The following is a 12,154-nucleotide window of genomic DNA, read 5'->3' as shown; positions in this document are numbered from 1 at the left end:
TGTTGTGCAAACATTACCACCATCCATTTCCAGAACTTTTTCATCTTCCCAAATTAAAACTGCACCCACTAAACAACACTGGGTTGTTTAGTGGGTACAGTTTTAATTCCCCTCTCCCCCAGCCCTTGGCAACCACCATTCTATGTTCTGTCTCTATGAATTTGACAACTCTAGGTGCCTCACAGATGTGGAATCATACAATATTTGTCTTTTTATGACTGGTTGATTTCACTTGGCATAATGCCTTCAAGGTTCATCCATGTTGTAGCATGTGTCAGAATTTCCTTCCTCTTTGTAAGGCTGAGTAATATTCCATCGTATGACTATATCACATTTTACATACCCATTCACCCATTGATGAACACTGGGTTGCTTCCACCTTTTGGCTATTGTGAATAATGCTGCTATGAACATGGGTGTGTAAATATCTATTTGAGTCCTTGCTTTCACTTCTTTTGGGTATATACCCAGAAGCAGAATTACAGGACTGTATGATAATTGTATATTTAATTTTTTGAGGAATCTCTATACTGTTTTCCTTAGTGATCACACCATTTTATATTGCTATGAGCAGCACATAAGGGTTCCACTTTCTCCACATCCTCACCAACACTTTTTATTTTCTATTTTTTAAAAATAATGGTCATCCTAATGGGTGTGAAATGATGTCTCATCATGGTTTTGATTTGCATTTTCCTAATGATTAGTGGTGTTGAGCATCTTTTCATGTGCTTGTCGGTGATTGGTATATCTTCTTTGGAGAAATGTCCGTTCAAGTCCTTTGCCCATTTTTCACATCAAGCTGTTTGTCTGTTTGTTGTTGAGTTGAAAGTAAATAAGTTTTATTTGTAACTTTGTGCAGGACTGAGAACCCAGTCTCGCCCTTCCCACTGTCACATGCTCAGTCCCTAGATGTTAATCTCATGTCCCCGTCCCTACCCCCAATGGTCCCTTGGTCACACAGAGCACAGGAGTCAAGAGTCAGACAGGCAACTGCCTGACCCTTTTCCTAGGACCAAGGAGATTATACCTGGCCTTGGTGTCTATCCCAGATATCAAAAAAATGTTTCTGAAGACCAGATGTCCTGGGAGGCACACCTGGAATAAAAACAGCTGACAGTTACAGCTCTTGAACTCTGACTTCACAGTTCAGTGAGTACCCACCCCACCCCTGTGACCTCCCCAGGAGTCCTCACCAACAAAGAGGGCTTTTTGTGCTTTCTGCAGAATCTGGGAGAGAAGTTTTAAATTCCTAGGTGGGAACCTGAGCAGGGTGGTGGCTCTGGAATGCCCTTTTCACTCGGGGATGTGAGGGAGAGAGCATGGGAGAGGCAGGGGCTGTCACCACAGCCCATCTGGAAATGCAGGGCTGGAGCCCTTGCCACAGGATAATGGTTGTGTGGCTTTATCTTAGCCCGAGCTGCTTTCCTATTAGTCTCCCCACTGCTGCCTGTGACCTTCCCCTCACGTCCCAGTCCCCAGTCGCTGGTGTCTTCCGGGTCACACAACCCACATCCCCTCCCTCCAGAAAGCCCCGTGGGCTTCTACACTGTCAGGCCTCTCCCCCAGGGGTGCCAGAGCAGACCCTGCTGGAGACCTAGGGCCAGTGAAAAAAAATGTCCCTTCAGTTACAATAGAGGTGGTGAGTTCATGGAGAGGAAAAAAGTGACTTCCATGAAGCATGGTTTCCATGAAAATCATTCTTCTCCTTGGGGGCAAAGGAGGAAATTTTAGATCTTAGTGCCATTTAATTGTGGAAAAAGGCAGTTTTCCCACAAGGCATGAAGCAACCCAGGTACTCCTCTTTTTTTTTTTTCCCTGCAATGTGTTGCCATAGATCAGTAGATTGAGAAGCTTCAGAGCTTCTACTTGGCACACCTAGGTTTCAGCAAGAAAAAGGTTCCTTTCACAGTTTGAATATTATTCAAGTTTCGATGATTAAAGCTGGTTGGAACAGCATGAACCGAATAGATTACAGCACTCCACTTACAGCAGGCTCTTCGCTAGCAAGATCAGCCAGACACACTTGCTGCACGCAGCCTCCGGGTCTCACTAATCCGGCTTCCGAATGCGGCACTGACACTTCCCAAATTCGGTGGCCCTGGCTTTTGGTTTGGAAAGCCAGAATCAGAGTATGGTCATCTTCTAGTTCTTCAGATCAACCAAACAAGCTAGTTCAATGGCAGAATAGCCTACCCCAAACAAATAAGCTAACTCAATGGCAGAAATAACCTACGCATGGCTCAAGAAGTCAAAACAGTGCAGAATTGCAACAAAATGGCCTCATACGAATGTGGGTATGAGGTTCCTGAGCTAAGACCCTGAAGCTCTCACTCAGCATGAGGGAAACAACTGGGGTTGCACATAAACACAGAGCAGACACCCCTCTTCACAGCCCACCCAACATGGTAATCATTTTCTGGACAGAACAGATCAGGCAGCTCCCCCCGCTACAGGGAGCACTGACGGACTGGCCAAAATTCAGTCCGCTTGTTGTCCCAAAGGTGGCAAGGTTGGCCTCACTGATAAGGGATTCTAGATCAGAGCTTTAGAAAATCACTGCACGTGCTTTGGCAAGACAACTGCATCTAGGCTCCCACGCTGCCCTCTACCCCTATCTGTGGTGAAAGACCAGGTTTGGGGGTTTTATTTGTATCTCCAATCTGTTAAGAACCGAAATGTGGTCTTAGCATGCACGACTAGATCACAGCTCACACCACACACTGCAACGCACATGGGAGTGTGACGTGGGCCCAGACTGGTCCACACCTTCAATGAGAGGAGCCCAAGGATCACGCTCTTGGCTGTCAAGGCAGTGCCAAATGCAACAGAAGTTTCTAAATGCTTACTCCCGTTTTATCTTGTCTCAGGCTGGTAACCGATTTGCGGTCTGGCAGCATGAGGACCAGGGCTAGAGTAGCATCATTTTCTACTGGCCTGGATAGCCTGGCCTGCAGCAGCAGTGCCCAACCTAGGTGCCCAGGTGGAACTGCGTGGATGCCCGTGGCAGCGTTCAGGATCAGGTTCTTTCCCTGTGGTCTGTCTTTCAGAACTTCACAGGAAACTGCTGGACTAGACCCTCATTGATCTTCTTCCACCTGCTCTCCACATGCCACGGGCTTCTGAGTTGACTGGGAGCTCATGGTCGGGGCCACATCTCAGGGCATCTGAACAGTGAGTACCCAACATGTGTCAAGCCCAAGGCTAAAAGACAAAGCTGGTCCTTGTCTTCAAGGAGGTCGTGATTCCCAAAATGAATCCAGAAATAACCACTTGTTCACATGATTTTTCTAGCAGAAACCAACCCACCCATACATGTAGACAGCAGTTACGATATGCCTGGTATTGTTCTAAGCACTGTAAACAGGAAGCCATTTAATCCTCGAATATTTGATTCTCATCCATGTAAGTCAGGGCACCCTAAGAAGCCTTCTGACCACAAGGATAAGTAGTCAGTTAGACCTAAGCCTTCAAGATAAGCTCAGAATCGAACTTTTGTTCAGTTTACAAACGATGATGGCAGTGTGAAGGAATTTGAAATCATATTGACGGGTCTCACTTTCAGGTTTATTTCAAGCCTTAAAATAAAATTAGCTGGACCTCAACTTATTGTGTCAACTGTGGTAATCAGTGAGCAATGTGGCTAAGTGTGTATATATTGTTATTTTAATAAGCAATTTATATTCTGTATGAAAGGGAATACTGGCTCTCTCCCTTCTTTAGAGGTTGGCAGTCGTCTGGAGGCCAGGCTTGTGCATTCCTTTAACCCACCCAGCCACCCGTGTTTGTTGATCTGACCTCAGGCAAATGCTCTGTCTCTCTAGAACTCACCTGCAAAATAGGAATAATGCCACCCACATCACAAGGTGAGCAACAAAAGAGATGCCGCATGAAAGGAACCGTTCTCTCCATTGTACCTGCTCAGTAAACAGTTACTGAGTCTATACTTGCTTAAAAGCACCAGGAGATGAATATATCATTACAGTTCCTTAGGAGGCTAAGTTCAGCTGCAGTTTTGATCCGAAAGCAAATGCTTAAAGCTGGAAATTTGAAAAGAGAAGATAAAAGAGAAAGGTAAGTTTTTGTTTTGTTTTTTAAAATGCACGTTTCACCTTTCCCCACTACTTCTCAATGTTGCTAAATATCCAAAAGGAAAACAGGGATGATCTGGCAACTGTTAGGTCTCTAATTTGGCCTAAGCTTTTGCTTTTCACAAGACAGAGAGTTCTCTTGTCTGTTCTTGCTTCATTGTCCCCACCACTGACCCTGCTTCTAAGAGCTTTGCAGGGATGCCTGAAGAAACAGAAAGCCTCCTGCCTGATTTTACCTTGAGGGGAGAAACAAGCCCAGGAGTAAGGAAGGGGGAGGTGCTGGAGCTGAGCCGCACCCTCACCCAGCATCATTTCCTGTGGGATCACTCAGTTACAAGTTCAATCAAAGGTACTGTAGCCATGCCTTTCTCACAGTGAATCTCAAACTGGAGAAGTCATTCCTTGCCTGAGTGAGGGTTAGAAGAGTTAAAACAGGGAGCAAACACATCTTTGTGGAGTCTGCCCCAGGTTCTGTTCACATCCTCTTATCCATCCCCAAAACCAACCAACCAACCCGCTCCCCCCCAAAGAATTCAAATAGGACAGAAATTGGAAAATACAGTGTTATTGACCTTTCATAGTGGTCTCTATGATTGCAAGGTGTTTTATTTTCCCTTAAAACAATGCTTTTATGAAATGCCACAAATTAAAAAATCTAAGTGGGGACAACACCTCACAAGTAAGTGTAATATGAAGGACGGGCTAGGACGGACTTTGCGTCGACTCTCACAAGTGCCAAATAGATTCGAGTTATCACTGGAATGAAGAAGCTCCAAGAAAATTAGTCTTCAAGTCTCAAGTCATAAATCCTAAAAGATTCCATTTAGATTAGTCAGAATTCATCAACAAGCATATTTAATAGATATATGCCCAAATACAGCATCTAAAATTCCACACAATGAAAAACCATGAAGATACAGCTACACAGCTAACTGAGTGAAAAGGAACTCCAAAAAGTAGCCTTTGATGTCTATTACCTGACACCTTCTCTGGGCATAAATTTATCCAGGCAAATAGTTTTACTATCAAGTTTTGCGTCAGGCACTGTGTTAGGCACTGGGATTCAAAAGTGAACACACCCAGATCAGTCTTCAGCGGTCCTGGATGTATCCTTAATCCCCTCTACATTGTTTCTACTCCTTACTTCGTTATTTAGTTATTACACTGGCTCAACATGGAAACAGCTGCCATTCAAACATCTAAAAGTTCTTCTCCTTAGTGTTCCAGGAGACAGAGGAAATGGAAGCAGGTAAGCAAATCCCAAAGTACTGTGAATGTTGGACCTGGTCAATATTCTTATTAAAGTTCACGTTCCCTCTAGTAGAATTATTTTACTTAAAATGTTAATTAGCACAGACAGCGCGGTACCTGGTGCATAGCAGGCAGCGTGTAGTGGTGCAAACGCATCGAGATCCAGTCTGGAGTCTCACACCCGCCCCACCATACACACACCGAAAAGACAAGACAGACTGGTAGTTGATGGATGTGGGTTCAAACCCAGATGTACAGTGAGGCTAGATTCATGGCCTTGGGCCAGTTGATTATGTTTCTGAGCCTCATCTTCATTTGCAAAATGTGGATAATCCCTACCTCTCATCGTTGATATGAGGATTAGAGGTAATGTATGTAAAGTACTAAAATATAGTGGTCAGCCATAACTGGAAGCTATTATTATTATATTACTGGGGCTTGATACAGGTTTGGTGATTGAATAATAGATTAGCTGACCTCTAAAATCCACATCAACTCTAAAATTATGATACTAACAATGGAATTAAAAGTTCCTATATCAAATGCACTCAAGGATATTTTTAGCTATTGTAATTGTGATGCAAATCTCGTTTCAGAATAAGTCCTGCTAATGAGACTCACAGAATACAATGTATTTATATACACCCTGGCATATTATGAAAACATGTATGATCAAATTTAACAGGATAGGTGTCTATGGTTTCTGAGATCTCCAGGGGTTGCTGCTGCCTTTTCTATCACAACTACTTGACCGAAGTTCTCCTTTCTAGAGCACTTCTATAGGCCAGACAGACACTGTGATGCAGGTTTTACCGGAGTTATCTTGGCCACGATTATTCCTTCCATTTTCATAAAAGAAAATGGAGGCTTACTGAGATTAAGGATCTTTCCAAGGTAACACAGCTAGTAGGCACCAAGCACTGGACTTCAACTCTGACATTAAGCCCATGCCTTTACCCACTGTGCCATATCACTGCAACTCAGGCAAGCCCTAAAAGCAAAACATAAGAGATTGGAGAGACTTGTGAGGAAATGTACCCACAGAAAAGGAAGAACAAATGTCAGTCACATCCACTGCATTCTTCCTCTGACTGTATTCTGTTGACTACATTTTTACCATGTCTCTTAAACAGAGGATCAGTGTAACATATCCATGTAAAAAGTGGGAGAATCCAGCAATCCCTCTTCTGGGTATATATGGAAAAGAATTGAAAGCTGGATCTTGAAGAGATATCTGCACACCCATGTTCATAGACATGTACTGTAAGATTTCCCCTTACATGAGATATCTAAAGTAGTCAAATGTATAGAAACAGAAAGTAGAATGGTGGTTGCCAGGGAGGGAATGGGGAAGGGGGAAACGGGAAGCTGCTGCTTAATCGGCATAGAGTTTCAGTTTTGCATGATGAAAAAGTTCTGGATATCCATTGCACATCAATATAAATATCAGCACTCCTGAACTGTACACTTAAAAATGGTAAAGATGATACATTTTATGTTATGTGTTTCTTTTTACCACAATTTAAAAAAATAAAGTGGCAGAATACATATTTGTATATATGTGTGTATATATACACATTTTATATATATTTGTATATATGTGTGTACATACATACACACACATATATCCTTAAAAGAGTCAATGATTTAAAAATTTCAAAACTCTAGAAAATAATTACAAAAAATTGACACCTGTGGGGCCAATGGCAGCCATCGAATGTTTGGGGAGCTGACCTCTTGGCCCAAACCAGATCACTTTCACAATGCTCAACCATCCCTGTTCTAGTTTCTGAATCATCATCACCTGCTGCAGAGTCAAGAGTCCAAGCCATGTGAATTTCATGCAGATATCCTCTCTCATGGGAAATGAGAAATCTTCCCTTTCCCTCCCTAAAGGTGGAGAAGCCCCAAGACAATAAAGTTTATTTCACAAATAATCGTGTTGCTACTTCCAATGATCAACCTACCTCATCTTTTTTTTTTTTGTTTTTTCAGCTTCAGTTCCCCTGGTTTCAAGTGATTTCCTTAAAGAAAGCAGAGACTACCTTTTTGACCTAGGACTTCAGGAAAGTAAGCGGGTAGCTGTTGTAGGAAGAACCAGAGTTTGCTTTCAGAGTGACCTTGATCTCAGCAGGCAGGTAAAAAATTCTGACACACTTTTCCTTCTTAACCAAAATTATTCAGACTATTTTTTTTTTTAGCATGTTAGGAGATGAATCCCGATTTCCTGAGTAATAACAAACGACAATCTTCTGCATAAACTACATTCTTCCAGTTTCTAAACATTTGGGTTTACATGTGATTTATCTGTCTGCAAAGAGATTTCTTTTCTTTCTTTCTTTCATTTTTTTGCCACGCCGCTTGCGGGACCTTAATTCCCCCACCAGGGACTGAACCCCGGGCCCCGGCAGTGAGAACACTGAGTCCTAACCACTGGACCACCAGGGAATTCCCTGCAAAGAGATCTCTTATTCTCCAGTCATCCCACATGGTTTCTGCTTTGGTTAGCCTCACCCACCACAACCAAAGGCTGGATTTCTTATTCATGGTGTTTATTCTTCCCCCTACCCCCAAGTAGGCACTTAGCTGACCGATTACAGAATCACAAGATTGGTTATGATTCCATTTCTCCATCTGACTTTGAACTTAAGTGCTCCAATTATTTTGCCTGATCCTAATAAGTCAGTAGCGTGCTAATGCTTGCCTTGATATTTCTGAAATATACAGGGTGTGATGAGCATGGGACTGCATCATTAGAAAGCAAAGTTGAAAGTGGGTGAGCAAAATCATCACTCGCATTTAAGCAAAGCTTCCTGTTCAGTGAACTTGCAATGTTACAATGATCCTAGAGACACTATATGCTGTGACTAAACGTATATCGTATTCAGAAAAAGCCTCAGATGCTCCAGAACCTTCTGTCTTTGGCTACTACTGGATGAGAAAAGATCCTAGGAGGACAGGCTTGTTCCAGCACAAAAAGTCCAGAAGTCTGTTTAAGCCAGATATAGCTGAAGACATAAAGAATCCTTGAACCATAACAGGGTAGGAGGGGAAAAAAGGAAGGAAGGAAGGAAGGAAGGAAGGAAGGGAGGGAAACCTTTAGTCAATTCTGCTGGGTTGGATTGACATCTCCAGGCCATAAAGTGAGAAAGCTTTAGGGTAAGCCTGCTGGAAGAAAAAAGAAAAACAAACAAACAAAAAAACCCCATGCACACACACATATCAAATGAGATGCTAAAAGACTACATTAGCATCAGTGGTGTTATTTGAGTCGATTAAAAAAATTTAACCCTTTTATATATGTGTGCAACCAGGAATAGTGTAAACTTTTGGGAACTAGCAGACAGAGAGAGAGAGAGAAAAAAAAAAAAAGGAAACGCTTTAAACTGGGAATGATTTGCAGCCAAATCAATTGATAAATGAAAGAAAAAAAGATGGCACAACTGAAATTGACGCCAAAGATTTATAAGGTTGACTAAGTAAACAAAAATGGAACAGATCACCATGGAAATGCATGAATATTGAAACAGGCAAGATCTGAATACACTAATGACATGCCTCACTTAGACTGACAGGTGTCGATAACACCTGTGACAATCCACAGCAACATCCACACTTCTAACATGTTTATTCCTAGAAAACACGGGCTGGATTTAAAGGTTCCTTTTCTTTTAGAAAATAAATTTTCTACTCTTAAAGGGACTAACTCATTTCTCATCTACTTGAAAAACAAAAAAGGTTTTATCCATTTGCTTTTTTGGATATGAGGAGCTGCAGTTAGCAGAAGTCATTCTCTTGGGCTCTACTAGTCTTTGTTCCAATAAACCTCTCACAAAACTGAATTCTCAGTCTTGTTTATCTCCCGCATTGAGTACTTGAAGTATGACCACCACTCATTAGAAGCATAATTAAAAAGACACAACCTAGATTCCTCGCTTCCGTCACATACACATGAAAACCAGTAACCCTTAATCTATTTGTTACCATGGCTACCATAGGATATTTTATTTCAGTACAACTCTAGGTATTTCGTTTGGATTGTTGCTTGCAAATGAAAGTTGGAGACCTATAAATTTCTGTTAACTGTGCTAGAAATGGAGAGACTGAACAGAAGAAAATGTTTTTCTTAATCATGGACAAGTACGGTTTATAAGATGCTTGTGCAGAAAAGTTATTAAAATTGGTTAAATACATCAGCCCATAAACCAATTTAAATGCCATTAAATTCATATAGAGTTTAAGGGCACATATGCTAGTAATTCCCTGATTTATAGCAGGATGATAAATCAACTGCACTCAGAACAATGTACCGGACGGAGACTATATTCACCAGTGGAACACAGTTCCAGACTAGTATAAATGCCTAGAATATGTGACTACTCAAATACATGCATGCCAGCCAGCCTTTAAAGTATTCACCTGTGAATTACCCGACGTTTTGGCCAAGAGTCGGGATGAACAATCAATAAAGTTGTTCATCATGCCCTCCCCCCCAAAAAGAGTGAAAAAGTAGCTCTGCACTCTCCATTGTAATTTTTAAAAACATCACGAATGAGGTGGGCTAATTAAATCTACTGTCATTCATCCTAAACCGAAATAATTCCTTAAATCTGCCCTCCCAGGGCTGAGTTGGAGATTAAGACCGCACGGCAAGAAAAGGAACTCTGTAGTGAGTAGACGGTTGACTTTAAAGCGACTGAAATTAGGGTAAATACAGCTGTAACCAGGACAGATCTGTCACTGCAAGAGGAGTCCGAATCCCAGTATAGCTCGGCTGGTGAGAGGCTGGAGCCTGCAGCAGTGGAGCCTGACTTTACTGAGCTGACGAAGTGGAAGTTTCGCGGACAGCAGCAGATCGGCGTCCTCAGCAGTCCCGTCCCTCCAGCGCCGAGGTCTCGCCTAATGCTGCATAAATACCTGGGTCCACGATTCGCCCCGGGCGCGCCGCGGCGCGAGCACCGTAGAGAGAGAGGAGAGCGTTTGCAGATGGGCAGTGATGGCAAAGGCGGCGGCTCCCTAGGGACCCGCGGGGGGGGACCCACCAACTGACCGTGTCTACCACTGGGTTCCAGAGCTCAGGAACGACAACTGGCTTCTCAGCTAGCGGACCCAGGCATCCGAGACTCGCGCTTTGGCCCCATCACCGTTGGTTGCAGGCAGGCAGCGCGTCTCCGCCTTCCCCAGCCAACGCAGACCCGACCTGCCCGGGAGCTGCCTCGGACCTATCCGGGCTCTCGACTCTGCTCTCCCGACCCCGGGCAAGCTCTCCCCTCCCTCGGGGCCCAGAACCCGCACTGCCCAGCGGCCGCACTCGCGCCGCGACCGCATATAACCCTCGCGCTCTCGGCTCGCTCCAGGCCACAGAGACCCGGACGTGAGCCCTCTGCCACCTGGCACCTCCCGCGGCAGTCGGGGCGCGCGTCCACACTCCCACATTACACTTCTCCCCGTCCACACTATCCCGCACATAAACAACCCCTCCCCACCCAACACACATCCTAGCCGCTTCACCAGCCCCGTACGCTCTCCTTTCCGCGCCCCGCCCCAAAACACGCTGGCACCCACAAGATGTTAAGGGAAGGCGAGTCACAACAAGGTCTGTATGGGTTTCCTCCCTGTGGTTTTCACGCTCCTCTACCTCGAAAGTTACTTGGGATTGAGTGAAGAGACCAGGTCCCCAAATGCGGGTCTGAGGACGGGAGGGGTCAGAAACCCCAACCTGGCTTCCCGCTGCACAGAGGCGCGCACCTCCCCAAAGGCCGGACGCGTGGCCGCCCCCAGGGTCCAGCCCGCCGGTGCCTCTTCCTGGCCCCCAGCCCGGCTCGGGCCCTGGGCCGCTCAGGGGAGGCGGCTTGGAGAGGGACGCATGCTGTCGGGCCCAGCCGAGGAACTGCCTCGGCTGGGGGGGTGGTCACACTCGCTTCCAGGGCCTCCTACCACAGCGACATTGGCCCCGGGCAGCCCCTGTGCATACACACCCGGGGGCAGGAAGTTTCCCCCCCCCCCGCCTTTTTTCCCCCCTGGAGCAGCGCAGGCGCAAGGGCTCCTGCAGCCTTGCGAGTCCAGACGCGGGAGGCTCCTGCCGCCGCCGCCGCCGCCGCCGCGGGAGCCGAGCCCAGCGTTCCGGGTACTCGGGCCCCGCTCCCAAGCCCGGCCCGGCCCCACTCAGCCTCCAGGACCCTGGGTCCCCGGCGCCGCATCTTTGGCGCCCTAGCCTGGCTCTTACCTCCGGCCGCGCGGCTCTGGCCCCGGTCCGACGCGCAGAGAGCCTGGGGTCGCGAGTGGGCGCAGGAGGGCTGATGGATAGGGGACGGCGCCTGCGGGTAGCTGTAGCTGGGGCCGCTCGGGTCCTGGCCGGGAGAAACGGATCCAGGTCCACCTCCTCGCGTTCCTGCTCTCCGCCTTCTCCCCCTTTTCCTTCTCCTCCTCCTCCGCCGCCGCCTCCCGGCAGCCCAGGAAGGATGCCCGAGAGAGGGAAGTCAGTCCTTCTGTCTGTCAGCCTGTGCGGCTACGCGCGGCGCGGCGCGGCTCTCACCGAGGCGGCGGCGGCTCCGGCAGCATCGCCCCCCCCGCCCCCCGCTCTCCCCGCAGCCGCGGCGGCCGCGGGGCTAGGGTTGGCTCCGGGCTTGGGGCTCGGGCTCCGGGCGGGGGCTGCACTCAGGCGCGGCGGCCGCCGGGACTGCGGGCGGGCCCTGCGGAGCCGGGGCCGGGGCTGGAGCTGCAGCTAGATCCGCGGCGGCTGGGACGGCGGCGGCGCGGGGGCTGGCGCGGCCGCGGCGCGGTGACCATGCTCCCTTCTGGCTCGCTCCGCT

The 12,154-nt window shown here is 46.8% G+C and overlaps 1 protein-coding gene across 1 annotated transcript in view; it reads right to left on the bottom strand.

The window, feature by feature from the left end:
- KLHL29 (kelch like family member 29) overlaps positions 1 to 11,830 on the bottom strand; it is a 310,919-nt gene extending 299,089 nt beyond the window's left edge. The window contains exon 1 of the mRNA XM_068564309.1: positions 11,569 to 11,830. The gene's annotated coding sequence lies outside the window, so the exon portion shown is untranslated. The remainder of the gene's footprint in view (positions 1 to 11,568) is intronic.
- Positions 11,831 to 12,154: the final 324 nt, after the last annotated feature.

The sequence above is a fragment of the Eschrichtius robustus genome, chromosome 15 (genome assembly GCF_028021215.1).
Source record: "Eschrichtius robustus isolate mEscRob2 chromosome 15, mEscRob2.pri, whole genome shotgun sequence".
In the NCBI taxonomy this organism is placed as follows: Eukaryota; Metazoa; Chordata; class Mammalia; order Artiodactyla; family Eschrichtiidae; genus Eschrichtius; species Eschrichtius robustus.
The sequence above is the reverse complement of the archived record's forward strand: the minus strand, read 5'-3'. Positions and strand labels throughout refer to the sequence as shown.